Raw genomic sequence first — 17,654 nt, 5'->3', positions numbered from 1 at the left:
TTGTAAACCTCCAAAATGTATTTTGTATAGTTAAGTTTTTACCTCTGTCTTTAGTGCATTTTGTTTTGTTTTATTGCTATGGCTAGTGGCCGATGCAAATACAGATTCTTCTGATTCTGATTGTTCCAAACTGGGGAATGCATCATTGGCTAAATGTCAGGCTGCACAGGAAGAAAGAGCTGGCAACACCAGCTCACTGTGTTTTATTTGTCATAGATGTACATTTATATCTTTATATTTTTCATAAACTTTTGTACTTAAGATATACGCAATAAACAGCATTTCTTTAATTATGAACCAACAATGGTTGTGGTTTTGCTTTCTTTTCTATGGAGAAGAGGAGGTCCAGAAGACGTAACCTCTGGTCAAGAGAAAAACCCAGACAATTTCAATCTATTAGCAGCTGACAGAATTTAATGGAAGGAGTGGCGCTTTTGAGCCGTGAACTTGGACACAACCTATGCTTCATTTTAATAGCAAGAGAAAATATTTGACTGATACTTTACAGAAGGTCAGGAGGGAGCATGCAGCAGATTTCTTGCCTCAACAGAACCAGCCCCTTCTGCCTTGAGATAAGCTAAAATGCTTGCTGGAGGAGGCCTGTGATTTGTCTTTCAACCTTTCAAACACACACCGTTGGTAGAGAATGAAGACAGTCTTGCAAAGTGGCATTCTTCTTCAATGTAGGGGGGAGAAAAAGGAAAAGAACAGACACCCCTACCCCAGACTTCTGAGAAACTATGGTACAGTTTCTCCAAATGCCTGGATAGCTCAGTTGGTTAAGAGTATGGTGCTGATAGTGCCAAGGTTGCAGGTTTGATCCCTGTGTGGGGCAACTGCATATTCCTGCATCGTAGGGTGTTGGATTAGATGATCCTCAGGGTCCCTTCCAACTCTACAATTCTATGGTTCTATGGACTAGATATACAAATGGCTCTAATCTCAAGCCTCAATCACTTACCCATGCTCACTTACCTCTCCTCCTGTATCTGCCTGGTTCCAATTGTTACCCTCAGTCCCTTGTAAAAAGTTAAGCACTCCCAAGCTCTTGCAGGCATCTCTGAGCTCATGGAAATATACACCAGCATGATGCCCTCCAGATGCTGACTCCAGCTCCCATCATCTCTGCCTACAGGCCATGCTGGCTTGGGTTGATGGGAGCTGTCATCCAAAGCACATGAATGGCACCAGGTTGGGAAAGGCTGGAGTAGAGGCTCCTTACAGCGATCTTGTTGTTGGCTGGCATGAGTGGAGTTCAGCATTCTGTGACTACTGAACAAATTCTTTGTGTGTGTATGGTCTTCTCAACTCAGATTTTTCCTAATTGCTTTTTGTATTTTTGCAAGTGTTGTGGTTTCACCCCCAGTCGAGTGGGTGCTATTTGCATGGTGCCATTTTGGCTCATAAGCAATGGCATTCACAACCTGGACACTGGAAATTGAGGGACATTCCATTCCCCTCTCCTGGAAAGGAGGTCAGAGTAGTGTGCATAGGATTAAAATTCAGTGAACACCTCTGCTCATGGCAGCACATGTGCTTGCAAAAATAATGTGGACACTTAAGCATTGCAATTTTACAAATACTTAGCACCTAAGTAAACTGAAAAGTATTTTACTTTGGTTGAGAAATTGTCACAGTTGCTCCTCTCCCAGGAGAAATGTTGTGTATTTCCCAGCTATTCTGGTTCTCTCCCTAGTCACCTTTGCAAAGAAACAGTGGGTTTTTAAACACCACATTTTTATTATTATTTAACACCTAAGTGTCTTACCATGGTTCCGAATGTCTAATGTGGGTTCATGCCAAAGAAACTGTCCACTGCTCAGAAGCAGCCCCACTGAATTCCATGGTGATTGTTCTCTGATAAATATGTGTAGGATTGCAGCTTTAATTGGTAAAAGGTGCCACACAGGACTGCTAACAAGGACAAGGTGTGGCCTTCAAGGAAACAACTCTGAGCATGCTCAAAACAAATGTATTGACTCAGGTCAACCCAGACTGCAGACCTGATAAAATGAAATTTATTATAAAGCTGCCATCATGACAACAGGAGTGAGAGAGAAACTGCACAGCCAGGACTAACAGCCAGTAGTTCTGGTAAGATCAAAATTACTACAACATATCCCCCGCCCCCCAGTCTGGGGACAGATGGGTGGGACCTCCTGGCCATAGCAATCCTTTTGGATGGAGATTGACTGAGTGGTGCAGAGATTTGATTGGCCACGGATTGGAGAGGGACAGAAAAAGCCTCTCTCTGTTAAAATGGATTGTAGAAGGATCTGTGTAACAGGAAAGAGCATGGTATTGAGATTTTGGGGAAAACGTTTTGGCATTTTGCTTGATAGGGCTGAGCCCCAATGGATCAGCCTATATACTGCATGGGTACCAGAAAAGGGGCTTGCTCATGAGCTTGCCCCCCCCCCTGCTTTTTCCCTTCCACCGTGAATGTTGCTGTCATTTTATGCTTCATTTGCCAGTGCACCAGTTGTCAAGAAAGCAGGAATTTGCCTCTGGGAAGCAGGGAGAGCAGCACAACTGAATCTTAAAAACAGTATAAAAGAAAATAACAAAAGCATTGGTTTTTTAAAAAAAGACAACACACACAGTTCTGTGCCTCCTACCTACAACCCTTTTCTCTCAAGTAGGGTGTTTATTTTTAGATCCGTCTGTCTGTTCCAGTTCATCAAGCTTCGGCATGGAAAGTCATGTAGAAAGGAAAGGAATTCCCAGGAAGAAATGCAGGCAGCGTTCCTGGCAACTCTGCCGGGATGTCCAGCATCTTCATTCATGCTGCAATATGTTAAGGAACTGGGAAGTCCATGAAAAATGTGATTAGTATAAATTTAATGTTTGTTTGTTTTTAAAAATACACACTCCTGTTAAATGTTGCCATCAACATCTGATGTGTATGCTACTGTGTATGAAAGGCAGTATAAACATATTTTTAATTGAATAATATAAATAAATTCCCCACAAAGTTCTTCTCTGGCTCAGAAGGTGAACTCAGATCCTGCACACAAGCTATCGGGGTTCAACAAACCAGTTGCCAAAAATGAGACCCAGTCATAGAAGTTACTTAATATTACCCCTTTCCTCTTGATGAAACTCTTGTTTGTTGCTGTGAAACCACAAAACCACCAGCTTCGTAGTCAATCTGCAGAGAAGTTCTTTCACTTAACTTTCAATAAAATTCACCTTGTTTGCTTTCTGAACTACACAGACAGAGTACATTTGACCAAGCAAGCTTTTGATGGGTGAGTGGCCAATCAATTCTCTTAATTGTTTCCTGTAAACATTTCATAGGGTTGTTGGTCTCCATCCCAGATGTAAAACCCTCTGCTTGACACGGAAAGTTATTTTGAAATACAGGTAAAAATAAGGCAAAAACAGCAACAAACAACAGAGACCATCACCTTAACAATACAATACCATAAGATGGGGAGAGGAAGAGAAAAGTCAGTTTTGAAGTGTATTGTGGGTGATACACTGTATGAAGGAAGAAACACACTAACTACTGAGAGACACTGGATGTGCAAGTCAGAAAATCCAAATAATGGACAGAAGATAGATAAATCATTGTCAGGAAAAAAATATGCACCAGCATTTGATTGGAATGCTATGAGATGTTTGAAGGGTTCCTACATATCAATTAAAATGAAACAGTGTTGCCATAATATCCTTTTAAAAATTGGAATTCATTGAGCAAGTTTGTATGTAATCATGGTCACCCTAATTGAATAAGGAAGTTTGCTTGGAACACAGGAAGCTGTGTTGTTGTTGTTTAGTCGTTTAGTCGTGTCCAACTCTTTGTGACCCCATGGACCAGAGCACGCCAGGCACTCCTGTCTTCCACTGCCTCCTGCAGTTTGGTCAAACTCATGCTGGTAGCTTCAAGAACACAATCCAGCCATCTCGTCCTCTGTCGTCCCCTTCTTCTTGTGCCCTTAATCTTTCCCAACATCAGGGTCTTTTCCGGGGAGTCTTCTCTTCTCATGAGGTGGCCAAAGTATTGGAGTCTCAGCTTCACAATCTGTCCTTCCAGTGAGCACTCAGGGCTGATTTCCTTAAGAATGGAGAGGTTTGATCTTCTTGCAGTCCATGGGACTCTCAAGAGTCTCCTTCAGCACCATAATTCAAAAGCATCAATTCTTCTACACTGACTGGTGGCAGCTCTCCAGGACTTCAGCAAAGAGTCTTTCCCAGAGATTGATCCTGTGATCTGTTGAATGCAAAGCCTGTGCTCTACCACTGAGTTATGACCCTTTCCCTATGGCAGTGAAAAGTGACCTTCCAAGCAGCCCTCTGCCATAGGTTTTGAGGCAAAGGAACCCATGTTAGACTTTCTAGGGGGAAATGCCATAACATACATGATTGTGGTACATCAGTGTGTATGCACCAACACTAGGACTTTTTTCCCCTCACTAAGAAAGCTGGTAAATACTAAACCAGTTCCAAATCAAACTGAGAAGAGTTCACCCATTTCTGAGGATGATGGGACATGTTGCTCCATTCCATTTAAAATGGTTTAAGTTCACCATGGTTTTGTGGGTTTTTTGTTCCTAAATGTCAAGCCTTTCACTTCACAACGGATGTTCATATAGTCAGCAGCTCAAATTTTCCCCTCAAGGTGTTCAATTTTCTTTTCCTTTCTCCACAGATAAATATCTTTCCGTTGAAGCTTTGCATCATGGACCATAGTTGTGACAATACATGCCTTTTGGCTATGGTGTCTATATACAATGGTCTGAGCAGCCCTTTCATTTCGGAAGTGTCTGTGACTGAAGTGATGCAGCACTTCTAAGCAATCACTGAGTGGCCAACAGGTGCTATCTCTGGAGCTAATAACTGTATTTACCCATGTGGGGAATCTTTCCTGTTTGAGTGATCTGACTGTTTTCCAGCCACTCAGCAAGATGAATTTGGAGCCATCAACAGGTGTCTACATTTTTTGAACTGTTATTTTGTAGAGATTGTTTCACCATACGTACATTAAACTAAATCATTTTTTTATATATATTTAGTGCACAATTTCCAGTTTCAGGGTCATAGAATCATAGTATCATAGAGTTAGAAGGGACATCGCCTGTCTCATAGGTAGGAAGGACCAAATCTGTCAATTTCAGTTTCCCTCTGTTTCTTATTTTCACAATCTTATATTAAGTTCCCCACATTCCTACTTCAGTTTGTGATTTCTTTTAAAAAGTCCTCATGAAAATTCACCAGCAAATTTATCCCACTAAACAACTTTTTATAGGCAATACACATTATTGCAAAGCAAGTTTGCCTGATGTAGTCCATTTTGTACATTATTTTCACCAATATATGCATTTTTGTGCACACACATTTTACCATACTGTATGCCTTTTTGCACTCCTGATTTGGTTGGAGAACTACAAAATTCAGGAAAGTGCACATTTTGAGGAATCACTGTTTCGGTTCACATCTTGTTTCAGAAAATGAGAATTTGGTAAGTTCGCCTTTAAATGTGAAATGAATTGAAATTCAGAGTGTGAGCTGCTGAGCTCCACAATGGCTTCTCTCAGAGCAGGGTGTGGAGTCTTCAAACACCTGGCTTCCCCACCACCAAAAAAATTAAACTTCTCAGATCTGATTACCAACAAAAGTGAGCCTCTTTGTCAAAGCCAAGAATGGGAAATTTAGGTCCAGTGGTCTAACATGACCCTAAATCTGACTCTGAAGACTCTCCCTATGACATCCCCTCACCGCAGGCCACACATCTCACTGGTCCTCCTCCTTGTAGGCTCCGAATGCTTTTGCCTGTCTGGAATGTGTCCTTGAGCTGTGATCATGCCTCTTGCTTGAATGGATGGGGGATGGTGCTGTATCCCTCTAATGTATTCCTATTGTGCTATTCCTAACCTTTGGCAGAACGTTAAGCAGTTTTCTTTACAAGCACTTTTGGTTCATGAAAGATATCAAAGTTTTCTGCATCGTGACGAATACCCAGGGGTCCCTCTGCTAACTGTAGAAACAAGTTGTGGCCTGCCTATCAGATCAACAGAGAATGAATTCCTCATCTTAAAAGAGGTACAGATAATTTCTGCCAACAAAAAGGAGTCAAGGTGTCAGGCACTGAGGGAGTTCAAATTGGGGACCCTGTGAGTCAAGCGTTAGCCCCCTGTTTCCTGTACCCCCAGGGCTTCTCACTGGAGAATGGAGCTACAGAAAGCTTAAGCCAAGATGCTCTAATCAGAGTCCAGTATTCTCCTGGTCCTGAAAAATCAGGTGACACTGTACAGCCAATCCTGTCCTGTTTTGTATGTGACCACAGTGCTTATGGGATGCAGGGTTTGCACTTGTTCCGAAAACATCGGCTTCGCTCATGGGATGAGATGTTTATCTGACTGTGTATATGAAGTTCTCGTGCTCTCTGCACCCTAGAATAATACATATGCATGAATGCCTTGGAAAGAGAATGAATGTCCTTGTATTTTCCATTTCTTAATTGCCCCGGTCTGATGTACATGTTGTGACAGGATCCTGCTGAATAAATATATCACTGTTGGCATTGCAAGTATGTGAGACTTTGGTTCGCCGCTATAAATAGAGATGCTTTGCAACCTTGATAGAGCATTCGGAAGTCTCCCTCTCTTGTTGGAAGAAACTGGCCAGGGGTGGGGAGGGAGGGAGGGAGGGAGGCTCCTCTGCAGTGACCCCAGGCAGAGGTGTCATCAGCACCTACAGGTAATTCAGCCAGTAATACTGCCAAGGGGCTGACATATGGCCTATGAAGTGACTGCAAAGCAATTTCTAGCTGTCCAATTCTATTGACAGCAATAACTCCCCCATGGGGGATGAAATCATATCACCAGAGACAAATGCTCATTTCCTGCCAACAGGTCACATGAGCAGGCAAGCTGCAGGATTTACACGCACACACACACACACACACACACACACACCATTCCTCGAGCTACACAGTTTTCTGCCCTGCATTGCTCTGCTCTGGCCTTTCGACGCTCTTCACATCCATTTCACGTTCCAGGCTCTTCCCACAATTATCTTGTTTTTCTTTCCTTTTACTCCATTCCAACTATTTATTTATTTAGTTCATTTGGATCCCAGACTTCAGCCAAAAAAGGCTCCCAGAGTGGCTTATGTACAATCAATTAAAGCAAGACAGTCCCTGCCCTCAGGCTTACAATCTAAAACAAAAAAATGACACACAAGGGGAAACGGACAGGGAGGGAAGAGGAGAGATCAATCTCAGGCGCCAACTTTCAAACAGTTGTTCTTATAATGACTAGCTGGCACAGTTCAGGGGGAGGAGGTGCCCGATACAGCGGGTCTTTTGGCAAAACTGGTGGAATGCTTCCCTTTCTTTCCCAGTGGGGCAGCATGATGGAATGGCCTCTTATCGCTCCTTACAACTCTTATTTGGGCTTATCCACACTGACCCCTTTGCCTCGCTCTTTCCAGGCACAAGTCTGCACTTTAAGGCTCCATTTCTAAGTGCCCCCTTTTTTGCTCTAGAGCTTTCCCTGCAAAAATCCACTCCTTGGAGCTGAATTGGAGCAAATGGCAATTCAGGTTTCCCACAGATTACTGTTTGTTCTGATTCAGCTTTAAAGAGCAGGTTTTCATAGGCAAAACTCCAGAGGGGGGAAAAAGCACTCAGATATGGAGCTTTAAAGCTTGAACCATACCCGGAAGGTATGGAGAAAAGGTAAGTGTGGATAAGCCCTTTCTCTCTCCATGATCAACTGGAGCATTTGTTAAAGCCCCCACGTGTTATATCTTTAGGTGTGTTTTAACTGCACACCCGGATATGTAAAGCAAGAGTGTGGAACCTGACAAGATTCATCTTGAAAGGTTACACTTGATTGCATATTATAGATCAGTATCCTCTTTAATTGTAGGGTGTGGAAACATGCTTTAAACAAAAAGAAGTCAGTACTGGCCTAGTGAACGCAGCGTACAGCTGGTGAAGAAGAGCCTTCAGCAATGTGAGGGCATCTCAGAAGCACTGACCCTTGCTGAAAGAACAAGGATGTTAAATTACAAGTACAAAAGAGCATCCCTATTTTTGACTGACATTATTGGATTTGGTTCTCTGGCGGAGGTGTTGTTGAAGTGGGTACTATGAGTATTTCCATATTCTGAATCAAATACAGACACTGCTCAACAATGTAGACTTGAGTGGGCATCTATAAGCAGTGGCCCATTGGCTTCATGCACTGCTAATTTAAATCTGTCAGCAACTGCCTCTTGAGGTCAAACTAGACAGGAATGTCTGATGTGTGTCATTGGACTAGCTGGACTAAATGTGTCATTAGAAACGTCATCAGGGTTTAAAAATAATAACTGTGGAGGGTGGTTTTTATTGGGACTGCAGCATATGTAGGTAAGGGGTTTAAGCCTTCCCTCCCCAGCTGTGATGTGGACAAACAATGTCCCTATGCTGCTATGAAGTGCCACCAACAGGAACTTTTTTCTAGAGCTAACAGCAGCATAGGGGAACTTTAGTCAGGATTGCAGCTGTGAGGGGATGGGTTAAACTTCCCATTCCTATGCACTGGAGTCCAGATGAAAATCCACCCATATATATTAAACTCTGATGTTCTTTCTTAAATATGCATTTCGCTCAACTCTGCTACGCACCACAAAAGATAAGAGTTCTGTACCACCTTAAAGACTAATAAACTTATTGTGGCATAGGCTTTCTACTAAATATGTGACATTTTCTTTGGGGGACAGGTTGTTCTGCTTAGAGACTAAACTGATCCTCAATATTTTGGTGCCCTTATCTATAAGAACATCAGAAGAGCCCTGGTGGATCAAGCTGAAGAGACACCCAGTCCATGTTCTCACAGAGGCCAAGCAGATGCCTATAGGAAACCCACAAGCAGAACATGAGTGCAACTGTACTCTACGAGATATATTTTTGGCTTATGGGCACCGCACTCGCGCAAGCCTTGCAGCTCCAGATCCAGAACTTGCCCTTCTCCCATTCTCTGAGACCCAGAGCCCCCTAAGACTCATCTTCCCATGTATAATAATATACATTGTTGTTGTTGTTAATACCCTGCCCATCTAGCTGGTTTCCCCAGCCACTCTGGGCAGCTCCCAACAGAATATTAAAAAAACCATAAAACATCAAACATTAAAAACTTCCTCAAAGTGGGTTGCCTTCAGATGTCTTCTAAAAGTCAGATAGTTGTTTATTTCCTTGACATCTGAAGGGAGGGCATTCCACAGGGCGGGTGCCGCTGCTGAGAAGGCCCTCTGCCTGGTTCCCTGTAGCCTCACTTCTCACAGTGAGGGAACTGCCAGAAGGCCCTCGGTGCTGGACCTCAGCATCCGGGAAGAACGATGGGGGTGGAGATGCTCCTTCAGGTATACTGGGCCAAGGCCATTTAGGGCTTTAAAGATCAGTACCAATAGTCTCTTTAAGCTCTCTTCAATTTCCTTATAGAGGATCCTATTTGTTTTCATAGAATTGTGGAATTGTAGAGCTGGAAAGGACCTTGAGGCTTATCCAGTCCAACAGCCTGCAATGCAGGTATCTCAACTAAAGCATCCATGGCAGATTGCCATCCAACCACTGCTTAAAAACTTTGAATGAAGGATGGTCCACCGCTTTCCGAGAGAGTCTGTTCCACTGTCAAGCAGCTCAGCCCAAATGAATTAGAGAGGTTGTGCAAATGTACATCAGTCCAATCCAGATCCGATTCACACAGCTTTACTCCTAATGGTTTTATAAATCACAGCTGACAGCCAAGCTACGTAATTAGCAGCTGCACCTGATGTATCAATTGCCAGACTATTCTTCACTTCTTGCCAGACTATTCGACACTTCTGAATGCATGGAGATGGCGGTTGTTTGAATGTTTTCCCACATTAAAAAACACAAACCTTTCTGCACATTTTAATGGAGTCATCCCCTTTGACATATGAGAGTGTATTAGCAAGGGGGAGCTCTTCACATGGGGGGATATCCCAACATTTTATCACACTCTGAAGTGGTGCGATTGATTATTTAAGATCGTGTGTGTTGTCTCTGAACTTGCAAATCCACGCAACTGAAAAGCCTTAGCATACAGTTGAAGTGATATGGGTGTTGCCTCTGTGGTGTTTGATCCATGATTTCTAATTCACACAGTCATCAGATGAGGACTATTCATGTGTGAGCCTGCCCTCAGTGAGGGCTGGGTTGTTGGAATTATGTCCACCATGGCTACTCAACTGATTAAGACATCTGATGCCATGCAATGACCCAGCCCACACGACTTCATGGGGGGGGGCACACACAGTTGGCTTGGAGTGTATCCATAATGGTGCTTGAAAGAAAAATTACATCCATCTGCTACTCCAGCAAAAGTGTTGGCTCTTAAGCAGGTTTCCCCTGAGCTGTCATCAAGTAGCAAAATCAGCCACAGTGCATAGTGCCCACTCTAATTCCATTGTATGATCTTGACACATTTCCTCTTAAACTGTTCTTCAAAGTTCCTATAGCTCCTTGAGTCCCATGCCAGCCCTCGCTCTTTTTGGCAATGCCTCTCTCTGGTTTCCCCATGTACTCTTGTGCCCTTGAATAGTCGTCTCTCCAGGCCACGGCTGTAAGAACACGTGGGGTCGTGTTTTTCCCCAATAGAGTCCAGCCAAGTGTCAAATTGATCAGACATGAGTTCAGAGCTTATTAGCAGCTTGTCAATATCAGTAAGGACATACTGTGTGGGGAGGAGGATCACAAGCTCACGGTGCAGTGGGGGCTCAAACTCTCCAACTGGGGCTGTTTGGTATGCATTTCCTCTGCCAGATGCTCCCTCCAGCTGCCCTGGATACCACAAAAAGATCTTATGCAAGACCTTGATAGGAGGTAGGTGCCTCTTTGGGTTTCTAAGCATGAATTCCTAGGGAAATTCTCAGCATGGAGATATGATGCAACAGGGGCAAATCCATCAACAGAGCTCAGAGTATGTGCTCAGTCAATACCTTCTTCAGCAGTTTGCAAGGGTCTGTTAAATTAAATTTCATACCCACAATGCACTATAGCTGTAGGGATATTATGTGCTTGCCTTTTATTTTCCTATTTTTAAAATGTATAGTCCCTTGATGGGGTGATAGCTGTAGACTGCAGTTGTCCATGCATATTTTTTCTCCTTCCAGTGCTCCTGTGTTTTAAGCAGCTGAACAGCAGGCAAGGAGTCAACGGCGAAAGCTTCTCTGATTTGAAGTTGTAGCAGCGTAGCAAGCTTCAGCTGTTGGGTTTTTTTCAGGAGACCTTCCAGGGGGGAAACTGCTGACAGTTCCTACAGCATTTAATTCATGGGATTATGGAACTGCTCTTCATGCAGTCTGTTTAATTTATCACATTCATTTGCTTCTCATCCTTTCTCTAAGAAGCTCAGGATGGAACGGCTTATGAGGAACGGCTAAGGGAGCTGGGCATGTTTAGCCTGGAGAAGAGGAGGTTAAGGGGTGATATGATAGCTATGTTCAAATATATAAAAGGATGTCACATAGAGGAGGGAGAAAGGTTGTTTTCTGCTGCTCCAGAGAAGCGGACACAGAGCAATGGATCCAAACTACAAGAAAGAAGATTCCACCAACATTAGGGAAGAACTTCCTGACAGTAAGAGCTGTTCGACAGTGGAATTTGCTGCCAAGGAGTGTGGTGGAGTCTCCTTCTTTGGAGGTCTTTAAGCAGAGGCTTGACAACCATATGTCAGGAGTGCTCCGATGGTGTTTCCTGCTTCGCAGGGGGTTGGACCCGATGGCCCTTGTGGTCTCTTCCAACTCTATGATTCTATGATTCTATGGCTTACTTGGGGAGTGGAATTGATACCATTTTACCTCAAAACAACCCTGTGATGTAAGCAGGGCTGAAAAAGTGATTGGTCCAAGGTTACCCAATCAGCTTCTAAGAGAGGTGGGGGATTTGAACCTGGATCTCTGTGGTTTATGTATGACCAACCACTCCAGCACAACACCGGTGTGCTCTATTTCTTTCATGGGTTCAAAAATGTGGAGCCCATTGTTTATTTTTTTTATATAAAAAAAATAGAGGCATCAGGACATAAAGCTATGCAATCAGCTACCCACACCATGATCCTAGATGTAAGGTGAGGAGGGCAACAAGATATTGGATTCAGTAGGGAGGTAAATGTGCCCAGAACAAGCTCAAAAGTACTCCTCTTCAGTCAATCTTGCTGGGACTGAGAGGGGTCTGGAAGCAGACTCTGTAAGTGGATACCAATTGCACAGGATTCCAAATGACAGAGACCTTTTAAATAAGGTTTCTGTCCATTGGCAGCCAATAAAAGCAGTTGTTGGCATCCATCTGTCTCAAGAGACAATGGAGTGCACCTCCGGAGGTGAAGTCAAACTGCTGCATCAGCAGTACCCAAGTGACCTCTCCAGAGCGCAAGCTTGGGCAGTGTGTGTGGAGGTCCTGGGCTGCCCAGACCACAAGACCCCTCTCTCAGCTTCACTGATGTGGTCCAAAGGAAAGCAGAGCAACACAATCGGCACCAGCTTGGCTGCAGAAGTTGCCGGAAGGAGGCATACAAGGCACCATCCAACCGACTCCACTCCAGATTTGTGTAGAGATTACTCCTTAGCCTTTTCTTCTCCCAAAGATATCCCACAAGGCAGTGGAGGTTAAGGATAGAGTTTTTCATCTCCTAGGTGGGCTACCTTCCCAGGTTGATGAACCCCATCTGCTCCTCAGAGGCAGAGCTACCTGGAGCGGCGTGCACCTGGCGGGTGGGGCTGTTGGGACCGTGGGATGGAAAGCCAGCTGGCTTGGCCCCAGCCAGAGTGTCTCCCTTCTCAGCCTTGCCACTGCAGAGATCCATCAGTCATCCTCCCCCGACATGCATCCACAACTCCACCTATTTAGCAGGAGCACACATTACACAGCAGAGTAAACACACAACAGATCAGGCTTGAGGCATGGATACTATACTAAACTACGCATTTATTATATATAAATCAGGACAAAGAAAAACATGGCCTCTCTCCTTGTTGTTCTTCTCGGAGAGAGAGAAAACAAAAGCAATACAGAGTGGATGTTCCACTCACGTGCGGGAATGTAAACAGACATGTGACATGTAACAATCCCACATATCTGCAGCAGAGGGCAGGGTGCGTGTCCCAGGGGTGCATCCCCCCGCAGCAAGCATCGGGGGGTGGGGTGATGTCACCCCCCTGGGATGGCACCCGGGGCAGGCTGCACCCACCACACCCACCTTTCTCTGCCTCTGCTACTCCTCCCTTCCCTCTGCAGCACATGAAGAACCTTAACCATTGGACCCACTATTGGTCTTGTCCGGTCAATCCGCTGGAGCCTGTCTTCACATGCAGGGAAAGTCCCTAACTCAGCAACAGTTTGAGACCCATTGGCTCCCCTTACCTGGTTTAGCTGGCAAATCAAAGCCATTTCTGGGATGTGGCTGCTGTCACATGCCAACAGCTTCTAGGACTCACAGGTGAAAGCTGAGCGCAGGGTGGGAACCAAAGGTGGAAAAACTACCCCAGAAGGAGATGCCACCCCATACACCCTATGCAAACACTAGCATTTGATGAATACAGTGGCACCTCAGGTTACATATGCTTCGGGTTACATACGCTTCAGGTTACAGACTCCGCTAACCCAGAAATAGTGCTTCAGGTTAAGAACTTTGCTTCAGGATAAGAACAGAAATTGTGCTTTGGCGGCGCGGCGACAACAGGAGGCCCCATTAGCTAAAGTGGTGCTTCACGTTAAGGACAGTTTCAGGTTAAGAACGGACCTCCGGAACGAATTAAGTACTTAACCCAAGGTACCACTGTACAGGAAAGAAGGTGAAAGTCCTTAGTATGCTGCCCTACAGATGTTGCTGGAATTCAACTACCATAATCTCTGACCATTGGGCCATGAAGTCTGGGACTAGGGATAGAGGAGAAATTTGATTCAGTTCTCATTTAAAGGTGAGAACTCACTTAAAGGTGAGAAAGGTAAACCGAAACTCAGCTATCGTTTGAAATTCACACTTCTCTGAACTTTGCAATGCAGCACTCCACCCAAACAGTGTTTACAAACCTGCATGTATTGAGGAGAAGTGTGTTTAAAAAGGAACATTTTCATGAAAATAGCATATGAAAATGCTATATATTAGGGGAAATTGCTTGCAAAAAACACCAGAAATACAAAAATGTGTTTCCTTGGAGAAATTTGCATTAAAATGCTGGTGAACTCTCAAGAGAATTTCTTTAAATGAATACATAAAAAGAATTCTCCAATTGCTGCAGAAATGTGGAGAACTGAATTTAAGACTGGAAAAACGAGAGAACCAAAACTGGCAGATCCTTCTACCCCCAGCTAAGAATTATGGGAATTATGAGCTTCAGACCCTTCGTCATCCAGCACCACATTGGCTACCTTTGGTCTTGATACTAACCCAGGTATGAAGGGCATTGATTACATGCAGTCCCACCCTCTCTAAAAGGATAATGTGTTAATTGACCTTCACTGTCAGCCTTCTATCATGATTGTGGTGAGGCTAAAAAAAGCTGTTCTGAGCTCCATATCAACACACATATTGCATGTTTATGTTCTCTTTTATCCTGGACACTCTTCTTGAGGGAGGGGAGATTCTATTTAGAGGTCTAGGTGAGGCATATTTTGAATGCACTTGACAATAGGCCATGGCATTCTTGCCAGAACAGACCATTTATTGATGCTAAAATTGCCCCATGCTTTAATTAACTTCTGTTACCAAATATTCAGCCTGTTGGGCATGATTTGATAGCTGAATTCAAATTGCCGCTGGAAGCCTGGCTTTTAAAAAACTAATTCCTTTCTTCGAGTAGCGAAGCGGCAGGAAAGGAAAGAGTGGTTTGTTAAGAAAACAATAGCATAGAAAGTAAAATACTGAAAATCTCTTTGGGGGACTGACTGAATACAGGGCTGGCAGGATAATTAGCTATGCCTGAAGACAAAACAAATGAGACAAACGAAAGGACCAGCAGAAGCCATTTTATGGTATTGCATCGTGTTTTTGTACTCCCAAGCAAAAAGTCTGCAGTTAGAAGTTCTGTGCTATTGTAGGTAGCCCAGATTGCCTGTCACCCACATTTGCCAAAGCTGCAAAGGCAAATAATTTGAGAAAACCATCACATTATTTCTCTGTTTGATGTTAAGAACATCAGTGCTCTTCCAACAACAGTTGAATGTGGCTGTTGCAGAAGAGTATGTCCTATTAGAGAATAAACTGAGATAGAAGAAACCATTTTTTTATTTTAAAAAATTGAGTTTGATTACTGGTTTTCCCTCACAAATAGCTTTCATTTCAAAATTTTCCCTACCACATAGAAAGCCAATTTTTTTGTACATGAAAGCTGGGTCCCTAGGAGGTGTCCCAGGGACCATAGGAATCTTCAGTACAGAGGTACCTTGGATCTCGAACACCTTGGCTCCCAAACAAATTGGCTCCTGAACACTTGAAACCCAGAAATGAGTGTTCTGGTTTTTGAATGCTTTTCAGAAGCTGAACGTCCGGGGCGGCTTTTGCAGCTTCCGATTGGCTGCAGGAGCTTCCTGCAGGGGACGGACGAAGACAGGGTTTGTTTTTCTCCCTCAGGAACCAAAATGTCTTCTTGGGCCAGTCCTGGCTCAGACTTACTTCCCAGAAAAAGCCTTCACAGGAGTCTTAGGCCAAACAGTTCAACCGAACAAAACCCAAAGTAGAGCGCTCCTCTTCCATCAACCTTTTGAATCATGTACTGTCTCGGTTGAGGGGGAGTAGTAGAGGCTGCCAACCTTGCTTAAAGAAAGTGCCTAGGAATCTGCCACTGTAGCAAGAAGTGATGTAGAATGGGACTTATCCGACGTGTCACCCTATCTGAAAATAGAGGGAAAGGATGTTCTGGAGTGGCAGTGATAAGGAGAGAATGCAAGTCACCTGTGACAGGGAAAGCAGAGGAGATGACAGCGGTAATGGCAACAGCACCAACCACTGCTCAAGCTCAGGGCTTTGTTGCTGTCACTCATTGCCTTCTTCTCCTTCAGTAGTGTCCCAAAGGCTCCTAATGTGCGGTGCTGGGAGCTTCATATAGTATATATGGGTGCTAGCCTTCCATGTAGCACAAGCTCTCTAATAGCTTTTGGATTGAGGCCCTCCCTCAGGGGGCACATCCTGCTTGGCAGAATATAACGTCCCTTGGGCACAGGCCTGCTTCAACCCAGCTGGAGCTACTTTAGGTGGATGTGACCCAGTTACAGGATGAAAGCCTTAGGCGCAGCTCAAATGGAGCTGGCTGAGGGGAACTGATTTGGAGGGAATGCTTTCAAGTTTGGAAACTCAGAGGACGGGAGCTGAGGGAGAGACAAGTCTTTGTAGAGAGGAGCGGGCGGGGAGGTAACATGAGGTACTCGATTTCTAGAAAGAGCTTTGTTCACAAACAAGAACAGCTGTTCGTGAACTGGGAACAATCACAGGTGCATACTTTCCCCCCATTCTGGATTAATTTATCTGGAATGGATGTATCTGCATATTATTTGGGCACAGGGAGTTTGTGGTGCACACTTTCTCCATCAGTTCAGCCCAGTCTTGAGCCTCTCCTGTTTTCGTTTGACCTAGGACAGGGGTCCCCAAACTATAGTCTATAAACTATAGTTTATTCCTGCATTGCAGTGGGTTGGACTAGATAACTAAATGGCCCTTGGGGTCCCTTCCAACTCTACAATTCTACGATTCTATGACCATCAGTGGCTTGTGGAGTATCTATGGAGAACACTTACAATTTGAATTCAATGGAATATTCAAAATATGATATAAATAAATCAAGGAAGCAATACAATACAATTTAAGAAACATACAGCACCCTGCACAGTGCATTGCAATTGCTACAGCAGGCAGAAAAAAGCATGAAGTGATCCACCAAGACCCCTGGCTGTTTTCAAATGGTGCAGGGGAAAAATGTGTGGAATGTAAAACTGCAGTCAAGTACAACATTCCTACAGTGGACATGTTGGGGGTGTTTTGTACCACTTTGGGACAGAATTCCACCACATGTGACTTGCAGAGGATGTGGTCTGTTGTACTAGCATGGAGAAGCACAGAACCTCCATGTTCTGATCAGTGTGTGTGTTCTCCATTTTGTATGTTGCTGTGTGTTTGGAGAAGCGACTGCTTAGATGCAGTCACTTGGGACTAGCTTCTTTATGGAATAGTTCTAGTTGTTATGTAACCTAAGCCTGCCTTCAGAGATATGTCTGTGAACCTGAATGAATCTGTGAGTAAACTACTTTTATATTAACGTTAATCAGATTATTGTGTTTATTCTTTTTAAGAGGGATTAGAAGGGATTTTACCAGGAAGGAATCTTTAATAGTAAGACTCAGATGAGTCAGCAACAAGCTGGTTGCTGCATAATTAAAAAAGGGGGATGTTTGGAACTCTGCTAGAATATGGAACTTGCTAGCACAAGTTAGGAAGGATATCATTAAATAATATATCCTCTCCTGCCTCCCTAATCATCCCCACAAAATGTCAGAGTACCTTTGACCTAAGAGAAAACCTATTGCAGGCCTCTATTAAGAACCCTGCCAATAACCTTATAAAAGTAAAGGTAAAGGGACCCCTGACCGTTAGGTCCAGTTGTGGCTGACTCTGGGATTGCGGTGCTCATCTCGCTTTATTGGCCGAGGG

Source organism: Podarcis raffonei, chromosome 10 (genome assembly GCF_027172205.1).
Source record: "Podarcis raffonei isolate rPodRaf1 chromosome 10, rPodRaf1.pri, whole genome shotgun sequence".
NCBI lineage: Eukaryota > Metazoa > Chordata > Lepidosauria > Squamata > Lacertidae > Podarcis > Podarcis raffonei.
The sequence above is the reverse complement of the archived record's forward strand: the minus strand, read 5'-3'. Positions refer to the sequence as shown.